The sequence below is a fragment of the Physeter macrocephalus genome, chromosome 20, assembly GCF_002837175.3.
Source record: "Physeter macrocephalus isolate SW-GA chromosome 20, ASM283717v5, whole genome shotgun sequence".
NCBI lineage: Eukaryota > Metazoa > Chordata > Mammalia > Artiodactyla > Physeteridae > Physeter > Physeter macrocephalus.
Window position 1 is genome coordinate 72,888,748 of NC_041233.1, and position 15,455 is coordinate 72,904,202.

The 15,455-nt window shown below is 46.1% G+C and overlaps 1 long non-coding RNA gene across 1 annotated transcript in view; it reads right to left on the minus strand.

The window, feature by feature from the left end:
* The window catches only part of LOC129391677 (uncharacterized), a 60,758-nt gene extending 54,602 nt beyond the window's left edge, over nt 1–6,156 (minus strand). Inside the window, exon 1 of the long non-coding RNA XR_008616315.1 lies at nt 5,914–6,156. This is a non-coding gene — a long non-coding RNA (uncharacterized lncRNA). The remainder of the gene's footprint in view (nt 1–5,913) is intronic.
* Nucleotides 6,157–15,455: the final 9,299 nt, after the last annotated feature.

The window sequence follows — 15,455 nt, forward strand, 5'->3', positions numbered from 1 at the left end:
TCGTGTTTTGGTCCCTCAGGCTGGTGTCCAAGTTCTAGGCACAGCAGAGTCAACAGAGAGTTCCCAGCTAAGCAGGTCACACCACAGACAGCTTCAGCTCTTTGGGGGAAAAATCGGGTTCTACTCAGATCTGATCTATCAGTTTAACAGCCTAAGAAGATAATGGAGATGCCCAATTCCATCTCTTCACCCACCTCCAGCTGCATCTCATCAAGGCTGAACATCCAAACTGTCACCTCCAACAGGGTCCTTCAACAATCAAATGCTGAATGAATGAATGAATGAATGATTTTTACCCTTGTAAGAACTTCAGAAGACAATTTAACAATGGTTAACCCAGGGCTTCCCTGGTGGCGCAGTGGTTGCGCGTCCGCCTGCCGATGCAGGGGAACTGGGTTCGCGCCCCGGTCTGGGAGGATCCCACATGCCGCGGAGCGGCTGGGCCCGTGAGCCATGGCCGCTGAGCCTGCGCGTCCGGAGCCTGTGCTCCACGAAGGGAGAGGCCACAACAGTGAGAGGCCCGCATACCACAAAAAAAAAAAAAAAAAAAAAAAAAGAATGGTTAACCCAAAATGAGAAACTGGGGGAGGGGGCAAGATCTAGTCAGAACATAACTGCTTTCTCTTTAAAAGGCAGCACAATTTATACCAAATGGGGTGCTTCCTCCAGTGTCTGAATGGTACCAGATGGAACAATATTGTCTTTACCCCCAAGAGATAAAATTTTAAGCTTTACTTATGGATTAAAATCTTTTCAATGTTTAGGATATTTTTAAATAAAAATTTTCACTGAAATGTAATAGGAGGTGTTTCAAAGTAGAAATCACTCCTGTTATTTAAGCCCACATAATCTATTTTAATCATTTAAAATCACATCTTAAAACCCTTTATCTTTTTTTTTTTTTTTTTTTTTTTTCCCGGTACGCGGGCCTCTCACTGTTGTGGCCTCTCCCGTTGCGGAGAACAGGCCATGGCTCACGGGCCCAGCCGCTCCGCGGCATGTGGGATCTTCCCGGACCGGAACACGAACCCGTCTGTGCCACTGCACCAGCAGGGAAGCCCCAAAACCCTTTATCTTCACTATTCTATTTTGAAGTGAGGTGTAGGGGCTAGGGGTTGTAAGACTGAAGAAATTCCTGATTTCCTTTTCTATGTGTCACCTGGTTTTAGTCACTTTCTATTGTTTTCTCAAATTTCACCTCTGAATTGCATGATCTACTGCAGTGAAATCTTTTTGTAACCATAAGCCTTTTTCATTTCAAAAATGACTAGATACTATAATACTTTACCTTGAGCTACAAATATACTGGCAACAAATATTAACGTTAAACATTACCTGCAGTCCTGGAACCATTTCATTAGAACACTGTAAATTCCCTGTAATAACACTGTAAATTTACAGTGTTCATTAGAACATAAATAGGTCTCGGTTGACCGGCCCTCAGTAAAGGTGAATTTGGTCCTATATTGAGCTCTTTCCTGAAATTCACTTGGATGTTACCGAAGTCTTTGGCCCACACCCAAAGGGTACCATTTGGCAAAGCCACTACAAGAATTATGGCTGCTGAAGACATAATTTAAACAAGGATTAGTTTGGCGACTGGAAGAATCAAGTGCTTTGGAGTGTAGAATCTGACAAGAAGCGGCTAAGCTATCGAAAGACGAGAGTCTTGTGGGCATTTATCTGATGGTTTTAAAAACAGGCAGCTAGATTAAGTAAAATCATCACTGGAAATCTTTCTGTAGGAAAGCAAGGCCTCTGAAAACAATTGCTTTTGGTTTCTCCACCTCCAAGTTGTCAGTACTGAAAAGAAACTCAGAAAAAGTAAAAGGCAGTTTCATTTAATGACAGCTTTGTACTTAATAGGCCCAGCAGCTTTTACACATGCTGAGCAGCCTGCACCCAGGATGCAAAGCTGCCGCTCTTCTGTGCGGGAAGATTGAAGCGAAGAGCCACGGGGTGGATTAAGTACGCCTGCCCATAGCAGTAGGAGGGCTGCGGGCTTCAGAGACATCCCAATGTTCTAATAACGGAATACACTGAGGTTTCGGTTTTGTCATTGTGAGCTAGGGTGCAAGGGAAAGAGGGAAGAGGGGCAACAGGGGCTTTCAGCCCCGCTGTGGAAATGCTGAGTCTGTCTGGGCAGAGCCTGCCCCTTCCCGGCTGCATGCGGGTCCCCTCTCCTCTCCAGCCCTCCCTAGACTCTGCTGTCACCTTTCCCCAGGTCCCCAATCTTAATCATCAGGAAGATCTGGGCCAACAAATTTACAGAGATATCTGAGTCAAAGGCTCTTGCATATTCTGGTTTTTGACATCCTGACCAAGGGCAAAGTCATTATGTTTTTGACTTCTCAGTTCCTGTACTCAGTGCCTGCTAGTATCACGCTCAGGAAAATGTGATCAATACTCCCTCTCTGTCGTCTTTATTGATCAACTATGGCTACTGCTGGCCTGTGAAGAAAGGAAAGGTGGGCCTTTACAAAATTTCTGCTCCACACCGTTGAGGCAACAGATCTAGAATATGACAAAAACACAAAAACCTTTACTGCAACAATAAAACCAAAAGGAAACACACAAAAGGCCCTCTGCAAACACTCTTTCTCACTACTATTATTTCAGCACTAGCATGCTTGCCAATTTTCTGAGATTCTGAAATGTAAATAGATAGACAGATAAAGTTAGTCTGGGTCTCTTTTCATTAAATGCTTAATCACTTAGTTCATTTCCATAAATTGGCATGAATTCAGTCTCAACTTCTTTCTTTTTTTCCCTAACCACCCACTTTTTAGGAGAATAAGCTGAAGTTCCTAAGAGTGATCAAGTTGATGTTTTCTCATGAGACCAGAACAAAATACATTTGGGCGGTTTAAAATTTTGAACCCAGATCTCTATCTTATTTCAAAACAACTGTCACAAAGGTGCAATCTGCCTTCCTATGTTTTCTAATTACTAATGATGAATCATTTTTACTCTAATTCACTTATAGATTTTCTATCTTATTGCTATATTCATTTTCCACTTTATACATGTATTATTATGGTAAGAATCTGAACTTACAATGAATTTAGAAGACATCTGCCTTTAAGAATGCGTAACAATAACAAAAGATAGGCCCCAAAATTACCCACCAACACGGACAACTACAAATTCCTTTATAGCATTTGCAAAGTATGTCTGTCTTTCTTCAAGGCCTGTTTCTCTATTGTTTGGGACAAATGTGACTTTTACTTGAAAGCCACATTTTAAATTGTTTACAATGTATTTTGTTAAGCGAACTAAATTAAATTTCGTATTTACCAATCAAATTTCTCATCTATAACCATTCACAAGAATCTTCAAGAAGTGATTTTAAACATTCTGAACAGCTCAGATTTTTAAAGATACTATAAATTTTATGTTAGATCTTTCACTAAACTGACTAGAACTTTCATTTCTGAATATTTGGGTAATACGATTATTAGGAGAATTACTTAATTGAATAGAATGAGAATCGAGAAGAGAAAAATAAATTGCTTTTATTTCTAAAAGCTTCTACGTTAATTAGAATATATGTACTCAAATCTTTAATAAATACCCAGCAAGAAGAAAGTGGAAGCACTTAAAATCATGGATTCTCTTTAGACATATGAGAGAAAGAGGGGGAGAAACGCAAATTTCAAAATGAAGTTTCCATGTAAGCAATTAATTTTTCTCATTCACGTGTCAGTTTCTCCGTATCCTTAGAGGCAAGGCCCCCTCCGTTTCAAAGGCGTCATCGGGAGCCTATTTTCTCACCATGAGATGACTACCAAACTCTCAAAGAGAAACTGAAAAGACTTTAAAAGGAAAAGGAAGTGAAAGGCACATTCTTGGGAACTTTTAATCACTGTAATTCGGTCATTCCATATAAGCCTCCAGACTGTAGCCCTCTTTCCTAAGGCTCTGAAAAAAACAATTTTTTAACCTGACTGACAAAATTATCAAGCGGTGAATTCATTTTGGTGAAAAAAAAAGAAAAAAAAAAAACTGGGGAGACCAAACTGGGGGAGAAAATTGATAATACTTTGCCCACTCCGAGCAAAACATTTTAAAAGAAGCAACCAAATGCTGAGAGAAGAAAAAAGCAAGCTCCAGGCAAACGAATGTGTAGAGCAGCAAATCTAGGCAGCACAATTCCCCAGGCAACAGGAGAAACCAGTGAAACTTGCGAAGCCTCCAGTACCATCATATCCAATGATTTCCCAGGAAAAAATTTCAGAATGGAGAGAGAGTGAAAACTTTCCCAGCCCCCGAGCCCTGAGATGTACAACCATATTCCACCACTAGGTGGCGGCCGTTAAGGCTGGGAGCGGGGGAGGGAGGCTGTTTTGTCCGATTTTCCCCCTACAGGACTCACTGCCCCGTTCAGGAGAGAGCCCACCAGTCCCCACCTTGATCAATTTGCTAAAATGTCCCGTTAGGAAAACAGAAAACATTCATGCTTTAGAACCTGAAGTCACCAAGTAACAGCCTCTCTTAAAAGTCTGTTCACACCAAAGCTGAGCAATGGAAGGGACAGACCTGCACATTTTCAACTCTGCTGGAGTTTTCAAAGCAAATCTTCCAGGCTGCTGCTTTAGAGACAAGTGACACCGAAATTACGACGTGAGTTGCTGAGCTGTGCATCACCTACTCACACATCGTGTACAGTGCCACAAGGTGATGGAACCGGCTGGATAAACACGAATCGTTTTATTGTTGGCCAGAAAGTCTTCCTTCATTCATTAAAGTGGGTGAATGAAAATATTAAGAAGTAAATAAGGCGTTTTCGTGGGCTGCTCCCCGAGTATCCTTCTGAAGTCAAGACCTTACGTAGACTGCCTACTACCTTGGGTGTCAAATAAAGCCTCCTCCCACGAAACGGAAAACCACTTCCCCTTTCATAAAAAGGCTGCACCCAGAGCTCAAATTCTGGCAAGAGATGTTACATAAATTCCAGGTGTTCCTAAATATGTATGTTTACACGCACGCAATCATTTTAGGAAGCGTGTAAGTTTCTGGGCCACTTTCTCTTTTTCTTTTCTTTCTTTTTTTTTTTCCATCTCAAGGAAGAATCAGAAAGTGTGTTTATAGTCTCGACTTAGGTTCTTACCCACTCCATTTAGACGGTATTTCCTGATAGCCTAATGCAGAAAAATCTAATGATTTGCATCCAAAACGCATATAAACACTTGGCACACTTACCTTTCTTTCCTTAATTGAGCCCCAAACCAAAAAAATCACTTACCTCTCCTCCTCCCCAAAGGGGGGGGGAACCCACCCCTGAAATCCTGAATTATTTTCTAGATGAGTTGTACAGCCATCCTCTCGTTACTCTATGAACAGGCTAATTCCTCAACATCTTACTTTGCCTTTAAAAGGCTTCCTTCCACACGACGGGATTTCCCTAAGAAACATTCCCAGCGGATGGTTTCCAGCAATAGCCTATATCAACTCAGCCTGCGCAAGCAAAGACTGGCTTCTAATAATTCCCCCCCTACACCCCGCCCCCCACCCCCGAATTCACTCACAGAACCATCCCGGGCCGACTCGGAAAAGCTATTTTATTTGCATGTTTGCCCATCTCTTCCAGAATGAAAGCCTTTCCAACTGACCTTTCAACAGCTGCCGAGATGGCACGATCTGTAAGGTTAGAGCTGGCTGGAAACTAGGGGATATTTTAGCATCCTAATCCCTGCAACCTCGACGTTTCTCCTTCTCTGCCCAAGTCCAGATTCCCTGAGCACAAGGGCAGGAACCCTGAAACGTTTGCAGAGCAGCTCTCCGAGGCGTCCTGCTCCCGACCAACTCACTGCGGGCATCCTGCACACGCACAGCCCCAGCCCACACGCCGCCCGACACCGGCACCCCGGCCCGCGGCGAATGCGCCAGGCTCGCACCAGCCCTGCCTCTTACCTTCCCTGGCTTTCAGCAAGACCGTGTTGGCCACGATGTTTTCCAGCTCCATTGACAGTCGGCGGTCAGCGAGGGAGCCGGCCGGCGGGGCTGTCAGCGCCTGAGGTGCTGCCGCTGCTCGGGCTGCTGCCGCTGCTGCCGGAGCCGGGAGCGAGCAGCCCGCCTAGCCTACCGCATTATTCCTGCTCTTATCCCTCGGAGTTTCCACCTCTGCAAAGAGGAGCCGCCGCCGCCGCTTCTTCCTCCCTCTGTGTCCCCCCTCCCCCCCTCCCTCAACAGTCTCCCCCCCACCCCCCACCCTCCGTGTTTCTCTGTCACTCCATTCTCCTCCCCTCGGGCTCCCTCAGATGCTTTAATGCCTCGGATGCTTCTGCCTCCCCTCGGTCCCTCCCGGGGGTGTGGTACTAGCAGGCTCGGGCGGCCGCACTGCGCAGGCGTCAGGCAGGGCCGCGCCTCCCGCTTCGGCGCTCGCGGCGCGGGGCCTGCTGGGACTTGTAGTATTCCCAGCGCCCTGCGCTGGGGCCGGGCTGGCACGCGCGGCTACCAGAGTCCAAGAGCCGCCCCGGGACGTGCCCTCGGAGTGAAGGCAGGGGTGCCCCAGGGCTGCTAGGGGCGGCGGGCGAATCAAAGGCGGCCCGGCCTAGCCGAAGCCCCCAGCCCTGGGGCCCGGACTCGCACGTCCACGCCTGGGGCTCCCGCTCGCTCGCTTCCCGCCCTGCCGAAAACCGAGAAAGCGAAGTGCACAGGCCACGGCGGCGGCGGGCGAAGCGCCGCGGCCGGGCAGGAGTCGGTGCGGGTTCTGGCCTCCCCTCGTGGCCTGTCGGGGTGGGAGGTCAGGCCGGCCCGACCGCGCACCGCAGCCCGCTTCCCCCGGGGCACGCCGGGCCCACGCAGGGGCTGCCGCCCAGAGGCGGCGAGGCGCGCCCGCGGGCCCCGCACGCGGCGGCCGGCCACTGTGCGCCGTAGCACACGCACACGCGCTCGGTGGCTGACAAAGGTGTACTTTGTTTCCGAGGGCGCGAAGGGGTCTGCGAGTCGGCGGTGACCCGGCACTGGCGACCGCGTCGGTGGCCGCGCAGTCCGAGCGCCCCCCGGCGGCGGCGGGGTGGAGGCGCGGCGGCGGGTCCACGCGGACGACGGCCCCATCCCCCCCACCCCCTCTGCGCCGGGGACGCCCGTCTGCGACTCGGGGGATCCGGGCGTGGGAAGCGGTTGGTTTTGCATATAACCTGCCTTCCAGCACGCGGGGCCCGCAAATCAACGATTCTCATTACCACCAAACTCATTCAGATTAATAAAAATGCAGACGGAATCGCCGGAGTCAGGAACGTTAATAAGTAACAGTCAGTGTTGGAAATTAGTTTTCAAATTCTGGGATTATTTATCTTGGAGCTCTTAGTGCCTTTCCACTGTACCCTCAGAACATCAGACCCCAGATCTGCACTCAGCGTTGCTTCCTTGCTTCCTCTGAAGGCCCCACTCCTGGGAAATGGGCCCTGGGATACCCAGGGTCTGCGACAAGTGTCCTCCGATCTGGGGGAGGGGAGGGCTGACCCCAAGGAACAATGAGGCCTTTGCCTCATGCGCATCTTGCTTGCCGGATATCCGTTCAGAAGCCTGCTCTGGGCCTTCGCTGTCCAAAAGGAGGAAACCTTCCATCCCTAGAGCTGCCAGGAAGTGGCAGGGAGGTGCCGAGAGAAACGGAGAACAATTATTATGCATTGGAGAATACAAAGAAATGAATAGACTTTCCAGGCCTTGGAAACCAGGATGGTCGCTGATTCTAACAGCACAGGATTGTCGTTTTCTGATGGAGTGTATCTATCACCACCACTTCTAGTGTCTGGATTTGGATCAGTGGGTTTCCCTGTGCCTCACTTATCTTGTCTGCAAAGTGGAGAGGGACAATAACAATTTACCTGTCAGAAGGCAGAGAGCTGAGCAGATGATTTCTTAGGCATCTTCCACTCCAGGAATTACTATTCTAAGCATCCCGGGCTTGGTTTGGGCTGCATATCCAACTGCCCAGAGCCCTAACTTACAATGGAAGAGTCTAGAGAGATGGAGAATCCTAGACCTGGCAGCATCTCAGAGCTCACCAACTACGGTGGGCCCTTGGCACTTGCTGGCAGCCTAAGACCTGATGCAGCCTAAAGTTTACTTATTTGACTGACAAAAACAAAAAAAAAACTAACTAAAATTGAACACCTCTAGATGGCTTGTGCTCCACAACAGCCTTCTCAAGCTTTTATGTGCACGCAGATCACCTAAGGGATCTTGTTAAAATACAGGTTCTGTTTGGCTTGGGCTGAGGAGTATCCTGCAAGTCAGCTATTTCTAACCAACTCCAAGGTTCTGTCAATCCTGCTGGTCCGTGGACCACAGTTTGAGTAACTAAACTCTACAATTAACCGTAATCCCCACCATTCTTTTTTTTATTTTTATTTTTGCTGTACGCGGGCCTCTCACTGCTGTGGCCCCTCCCGTTGCAGAGCACAGGCTCCGGACGCGCAGGCTCAGTGGCCATGGCTCACGGGGCCAGCCGCTCCGCGGCATGCGGGATCTTCCCGGACCGGGGCACGAACCAGTGTCCCCTGCATCGGCAGGTGGACTCTCAACCACTGCGCCACCAGGGAAGCCCTCCCCACCGTTCTTTATTTTCTTATACTCAGCCCAAGTCACCACTGATTTTACCTATCTGGCCTCTACAGACTATTGATTTTGCAGTCCTGGAAAATTCCTGCCTTTCCTTCCCCCCTCCTCACTTTACAGTTGCAAAACAGACCCTTAGAGAATAAGTGGGTTCAGCATGGTCATTCAGCAAGTGCAAGTCTATCTACTTCTCTCTCTGCTACAAGGCAATATGTCCTGCCTACAAAATAAATAGCTGTACTTCAAGTACCTGTGCCTCTATGAAGAAATGAGGACATTCCAATGCAAGAATGAAACGATAAAGGCTAGCTTTACTGGATACCAGCTGTGGGTCAGGTGCTGTGCTAAGTGCTTTATGATTAATTTCAGTAAACACAACATCCAGATGAGGTAGAGAACACAGCTCCATTTTATAAATAAAGTCACCAGCTTAGGAGAGGTTTTATAACTTGCCTAAGGGCACACAACTGATAAGCAGAAGATCTAAGATTTGAACCTAGCAGTCGGACTCAGAGTCTATGCACTTAATTTCTGGCTAGGAGGCTGGCTGGCAGAGCTGGGTTGCCATTGCTCTGTTTGGCTGCCAGAGTGAATTTAAATTGTACTGTAAGAGGCAAAGCAGGCAGTTGGCTAAATGATTAAGACTTAAGGGGCTGGGGGGGGGGGTGTCCATTCCAGTCCATAACACCACCATTATTGTTTCATTCCTTTCCATGAACTGCACTAATGCCTCACAGTCCTCTTGAAAAATGGGTTTGATTCAGGAAGAATTTAAATATCAATAGGTAAGCTGGGAATCTTGCTGGCTGAGAGGAAGAAGAGAAATCCAAATGGAGAGTGGGTGAGTTTGAGAGGGATGGGAATATGCCATAGACTAATGCTGACTTCCCAATCCACTCAAGGTCAGCTGAGCTGGAAATGCCAAAGAAACAGGGTATCTTCTTGTTCTTCTGTCAGCACCTGTATTGCGTGGATAAAGCTGCTCTGTCAGAGTTCTTGTAAATAGAAATCAACTATTCTGAAAGTCACAAACCTATCTTTGTCCCCAAATATGGATTGCTTTGCTTGAATAATCAAACTGGCTTTTTCAATAGTGCTGGTGCTGGAGTGTCCATCCCTTTCCTTGCCTCACAGCTTTCTAATCATCAGGAAACAGCTGGAGAGACAGTGCTTTCATTCTCCCACTCCTCTCCATCTTCAAAGTTCACCTTTATGTACCAAGCACGGCAGGGAATACAAAGCTGATTTCCCAGGAGAGCTCACACTAGGAAAGCGAGCAAACTGGGAGGAAAAGCACTGAGATAAAATGGAATAAGAGCCACTGTGGACACAGACACAAAGGACTTTGGAAACAGAGAGGAAGTGATTTCAGGCACCTAGGAAGATTCTAGGAGAGGAGAAATGAGAGCTGACAGTGGGATAGGAGGCACGGGGTTTCCTGTTATGTCCCCCCCCCCGAGAAGTCCCTTCATCCATGGACCCAGTGGTGACCAAATTTGACATTAAAAACTTTGCAATGCTGTAGACCACCTACTCTTCTTCTCTTTACTTAATATTTTTCTTTAAAGTCAAGTTGCTTTAAAAAATTTTTTTTATAATATCCTAACCCAAAACATTTTGAAATGTGAGTAGTAGTAGAAATATCACACTTTGGAAAAAACTAACCTCCAAGCAACTCATGGGACTGTAGCAGCCTTTGGTTTCAAGATAAACTGGCTGATCGTAATAAGTCTTCTGGGAGGCTTCACCCTGGTGTTGCCAGATAATTATGATCTATAGACATCTAAACGCCCAGCTTGGTAACAAGCCTTTACAGGGTCATCAGTGGGGGTCTCAACTGAAAGTTCAGAAAAAAGATTCCAACCACACGTGACCTCTGTGCTCCTGACACTATAGCAGTTTAACATGATCTTCTTTAGTGAGAAGGAAAGGCCTCTTTCCTGGTGCTATGTTCTGTTAGGAGGGTCGCCACAGTAGACTTACTTTGGCCCTGAGTTGTTACAAAGTTGTTGCCTCCACTGCGTGGAAAGGTCGGTTGATAAGTGGATGGCAAGGCTAGTTTTTTAGGTAAGTGTCTGCCTTCCCTACTCAAAGGCCTGAAATGTGTCTTTTTCATCTTTTGATTCCATTCTCTGTAGAACCTAGTAAGTACCTTACGCACAGTATTTGGCAATGTTTGCTGACTCAGAGCACATACGCCATGACACAGCCCCACCTAGGCCTCTGGGGTGCTAGTTATTCTGTACTAGTTAACTATCAAAATTCCTACCTCACTGCCAGATCAGAGATTAAAAGGGAAAAGTAGGGGAGACTGGCCTCCTGGTATCAGAGGTCAACATCTTAGAAAGCCATGACACTCAGTCCCTGGAATGATTCCATCCGTCTGACTGTACCTCCATCCTCAAATCCAGCTGTCTCCTGCAATCAGCCCAGTAGTTAAGCCAATCACACAATTTTAAGGAAAACTAAGCAGACAAATTTCAACTCACTTTTCAGACTTGAATAAAACACAAGCTATTTACCCCCAAAATGGCAGATGGAGAGCTGGGTATTTTTGTTTGGTTCAGTGCCGAGCAATCAGATAGATTTAGGTGGCGGAAAAATGCTCAAATTGGTAAGGAAATTACACAACAAAAGCATAAAAATTAATTCGGAGTGGGAAGAGGAAAAACAGACTCTTTTCTAGTAATCTACTTAAAAGCCAATGATTTTCTGTTAATATGGATAAGGAAAGAATCCCAGCCATCACTGATGGTCTTTATATGACTAGCATCTATCAGGCAATGACATGACGGAAGCCAGGTTCATTTGTTTGAGCGTGGTAGCCTACAGTGAAAATGTGGATAAAATCTTGACAGCAAAGGTAGAATTGCTTCTTAAAGAGAAAAAGGAGGTGAGCTGAGTTAAATGCAACGTTAGGATTAAAACCAGATGACTCATAGGTGAGAGGGCTCCAGCAATTTCGACATTAATGCTGCAATAACAAACTTTCTCTTGCTCCAGAGACCCTGAGCCTAATTATCTTTGAGACCTTAATATGAAGCTTTTACTGTCCTAAGATAGGCCACTGTGGGTAGGTGAATATTTAATTGACCCAATAAAAGGAGGGCATACTTGCTCCTTCCTTGAAGTCTTAGCTAGTCAGTTGTATGCTAAATGGAATCTAACAAATACTCAGAGTTTAAAAAACGTAATGCTTTGCACAGATCTCTTTCTTTTAATATATACTTTTTAAAAAAATTTATTTTGGCTGCATTGAGTCTTCGTTGCGGGCTCTTCATTGCAGCAAGTGGGCTTCTCTAGTTGCAGTGAGAGGGCTTTGTTGCGGTAGGTGGGATCTTAGTTCCCTAACTAGGGATCGAACCCAGGCCCCCTACCTTGGGAGCATGGAGTCTTAACCACTGGACCACCAGGGAGGTCCCCAGATCACTTTTTTGACAGTTACATAAAATAGAATATAGTATCTAATTTGGAGCAGCTTAATCCCCTCCTGTAGGAGCAAAGGTGTGGGTTCCCTGCCATAGAAATGAGCTTGTGCGGGAACCTGACAGGTTGGAGCACTCATTCCGCTTAGCTGTCATTGTCTCCTCCATAGAGAGAGGATGCCATCTAGCATGAACTCTGGAGAGCTGCAGCCAGCCCCCACATGGAAAAAGTAAGCCTCAGGTTCCACATTTACGGGCTAAAATGAGGCCATGAGTGTGCTAGGCCACTCAATGCAACGCAAACAGTCCCCACGCGCTGCAAAGGGAATTCTACTCGTGAAGTGGTTATTGGGTCATAGAACGTTTCTATTACTTGTATCTCAAGCTCCACAATCCTCATGTGCTCCAGGATCCAACTGGGATTCCAAAGAATTCCCTCCTGTCCAGGCTGAATCTGGCCTCTCTGTGTTTTTGGGGGGTGGGGCGGCAGGGGGACGGTTCGCTTGTTTTTATTAAGGACTCAGGATATTCGTTCCATTAAATGGCTGGACCGTAACTCCTTTAACTAGTTGTTCACTGATGAACATTTTTTATTATTACCAATCTTTTGCCATAACAGGGAGATGATTTTTTTTAAAGTTGATGAGTATCTTTTTTCCTTTTGTCATCTACCTTTTAAATTTACATACAGTAAAATAAAATTCACTCTTTTTGGTGTTTAGTTCTATGAAATTAGACAAATGCATATACTTGTGTAACACCAACACAGCCAAAATATAGAACAGTTCCATCACTCCTGATTTTTTTTTAAAGGAGTAAAGTACTGGTACATACATAATTACATAGATTAACTTTATCTATTTTTTATTTTATTTATTTATTTTTGGCTGTGTTGAGTCTTCGTTGCTGCGCGCGGGCCTTCTCTAGTTGTGGCGAGCAGAGGCTACTCTTCATTGCAGTGCATGGGCTTCTCATTGCGGTAGCTTCTCTCATTGAGGAGCACGGGCTCTAGGCGCACGGGCTTCAGTAATTGCAGCACGCGGGCTCAGTAGTTGCGGTTCACGGGCTCTAGAGCACAGGCTCAGCGGTTGTGGCCCACGGGCTCAGTTGCTCCACGGCGTGTGGGATCTTCCTGGACCAGGGATCGAACCCGTGTCCCCTGCATTGGCAGGTGGATTCTCAACCACTGCGCCACCAGGGAAGCCCCACTCCTGATCTTTTTAATGTTCTTTTTTTCTTTCCTAAAAAAAAAACTGAGTTCCTGAAAAAGTTAAACAGAATTAACACATGATCCAGCAATTCCACTCATAGGTATATACCCCAAGAACTGAAAACTTGTACACAAACGTTTGTAACAGCACTATCACAACAGTCAAAAGGTGGAAACAGGGGACTTCCCTGGAAGTCCAGTGGTTAAGACTCTGTGCTTCCACAGCAGGGGGCACGCGTTCAACCCCTCGCTGGGGAACTAAGATCTCTCATGCCTCACGGTCAAAAAAAAAGGTGGAAACAATTCAGATGTCCATCAACAGATTAATGGATAAGCAAATTGCGGTGTATCCATACAATGGAATATTATTCAGCCACAAAGAGGAATGAAATATTGATACATGTTACAAAGTAGATGAACCTTGAAAACATTTTGCTAAGTGAAAGGAGCCAGACATAAAAGGACAAATGTTTTGTGATTCCATTTATACGAAATATCCATAATTCATAGACACAGGAACACAGATTGGTTATCAAGGGCTGGGATCGGGTGAATGGGGGAGGAACTGCTTAATGGGTCTGGGAGTTTATTTGGGGGTGATAAAAATGTTTTGGATCTAAAGGCGGTAGTTCCCCAACACTGTGAATGTACTAAATGTCACTGACCCTTTCCCTTTTAAATGGTTAATTTTATGTTGTGTTAATTTTATCTCAATAAAAATATAATTTTTAAATTCAAGTAATAGTTGAGGAATACTTGGATTAGACCTAGTGATTAATAATATTAATATGCTAAACAACAAATTACAGTTTACAAAGTGCTTTCACCTACCTAATGAGTAGGTAGGTATTATAATTCCAATTTTATAAACAAGGAAATTAAAGAGATATAAAAGGCCGGAGAAATAAAGGATGCATAACCAGAAAGTTGTAGGACTGGGACTCCAAGACCAGTCCCTGGTTCTACGTGCAGCGTTGCTTCCATTCTACTGCTTGATCTTCTAGAATGATAGGAAAGTTGCAGCATTTTTACCATGTGCACTGATCTTGCAGGAAAGAGAGAATATGAGCAGGAGACCTAGAGTCCAGAGAATAGTTGAATGGACAGAGGAAGCCGCAGAGGAGAGGAGGAAGAAAGTAACAAACGGAGGACCAGAACATTGGCGAGCTGAGCAAGATTACAAGGGGTGGTGGGCAACAGGCAGGCTGTCTCGCGTCGGGGTGGAGTGTGACTCCTCTGAAGGAAAGAGGCTTTGAGCCATGATAAGCACTCCCGGTTAGGAAATTGCAGATTAGGAGTTTCACTACCCTGCTGACCTGGAGGGGCTGCTCCACTGCCCCCCTCTACTACCCCTCTCATCCTCCCTCCTCTCTGAGATGTCAGTTTCCCATTTGGGAAGGACCAGAGACGAGACGAAAACAAAAACATCTTTATTTTCAGCACAACCTCTTGTCCCACTTCTACTCAACCTCTCCCCCTCTGGCCCCCAGCATCCCAAACCCCTGGGGAAATTAAAAGCAGCTTCTGGGCTTCCCTGGTGGCCCAGTGGTTGAGAGTCCGCCTGCCGATGCAGGGGACGCGGGTTCGTGCTCCGGTCCGGGAGGATCCCACATGCCGCGGAGCGGCTGGGCCCGTGAGCCATGGCCGCCGAGCCTGCGCGTCCGGAGCCTGTGCTCCGCAACGGGAGAGGCCACAACAGGGAGAGGCCCGCGTACCGCAAAAAAAAAAAAAAAAATTATCATTTGTTACTTCCTTCCTTTGACATTTATTGATCCACTGTTAAGTAGGAAGCATAGTTAGGCACCATGGGATGAGCAAGACCACAAATATGAGTAAGGCACACAAGTCCTACCTTTAAACAGCTTCCAGGTGCTTTGCACCAACCAGTCATATGCAAGAAACTGGAGTAGAAGATAGATCAACGTGAGAAGTACAGACTGCTGCAGGAAGGATGCTTGAAACTGTTTGGATTCAGTGTTGGCAAAATGTCCTAGAAACTGCCACTTTCACTCACTGTGGAGGGAGTGTAAACTGGCACAGCCCCTCTAGAAGGCAATTTGGCAACACGTAACAAAAATTATAAACACACACACAACCCTTAAAGCTGTTCCACTTCCAGAACTATACCCTAAAGAAATAAGTAAGAATGTGTGCAAAGATTTGGCTACGATGATATATAAAGACACAATATTAGTTATAATATGAAGAAAATTTTGAAACAACACAAATCTCCAACCATATCAGTTTGGTTAAGC